The following is a 1186-nucleotide window of genomic DNA, read 5'->3' as shown; positions in this document are numbered from 1 at the left end:
TCATGGAAAAATAAGACATCCCCCTGAAAATAAGACCTAGGGCATATTTTGGCATTTCAAAAAATATAAGACAGTGCCTTATAATCGGGGAAACAGGGTATTCAGGCCCTTCACATACCTACATACTCGAAAAGATTTCTCTCACTCTTTATAGACATCCCCATACCCATGTGGCAAAAAAACTGGAAGTAGCTGCTAACTCCTCCATTACCTGTGGCTCAGTCGAGAACAAATGTGAGCTGTATGCAGACGATGTGTTAATATATATCACTACTCTATTAATCACAGTTCCTTATCTCTTCAAAGAATTGGATATATTTTCTGAGGTCTCAGGCCTGACATTGAACAGTAATAAATCAGTAGCCCTCTGCAGACGGAGTTTCCCAGCTGCAGAACAATTTCAAATTTCAGTGGGAACAAAATTCCATTCCATATCTCGGTATTAAGTTGATTCCCTCTATGGCAACACTCTTTCATGCTAATTACCCACCCCTTTTCCGCAAAATATCAAAGATTTACAAAATAGGTTCACTTCTCCACCTTCATGGTTTGATGGAATCGCAGCAATCACAATGAATATTCTTCCAAGACTCCTATACTTATTTTGAACCCTGCCTATTTCAATCCCTGGGAATATATTATGAAACCTACAAAATAAATTACCTAATTTTATATGGAATAAAAAACACAGAAGAATTAATGCCAACACCCTATTTACTCCCAAAGTATTAGGAGGCCTGGGAGTCCTAAATTTACAGGTATATCTTAGAGAAGCACAAGTTGCTGCACTAGGTCAATGTACCATACCAGAACCCAGGCCCCAATGGACAGCATTGGAAGCACTTTCTTGCCCATCCATACCGATAGATGTATTAATGTGGATTCCGCCCCAACAAAAGACCTGCAATTATGTGTCCTTGTTTGTCTTTTTTATTGGCACTCTGGGATGGCCAAAAATCAAATTCTAATCTACATTCCATACACTTACCTTTACCACCCCTATGGGACAAATCAGAATTCCCCCGGGTGTGACAAACTACAATTTAGGTGGTGACTAGACAAAGGGGATATACAACATTGGAGATCTCCTGGATGGAAGGAATATAATGAGCAGTTTCACACTACAGAAAAAGTATTCACTCTCACCTTTAGAAACATTAAGGTTTATGCAAATATGGTCCTTCTT

The sequence above is a fragment of the Pyxicephalus adspersus genome, chromosome 12 (assembly GCF_032062135.1).
Source record: "Pyxicephalus adspersus chromosome 12, UCB_Pads_2.0, whole genome shotgun sequence".
In the NCBI taxonomy this organism is placed as follows: Eukaryota; Metazoa; Chordata; class Amphibia; order Anura; family Pyxicephalidae; genus Pyxicephalus; species Pyxicephalus adspersus.
The sequence above is the reverse complement of the archived record's forward strand: the minus strand, read 5'-3'. Positions refer to the sequence as shown.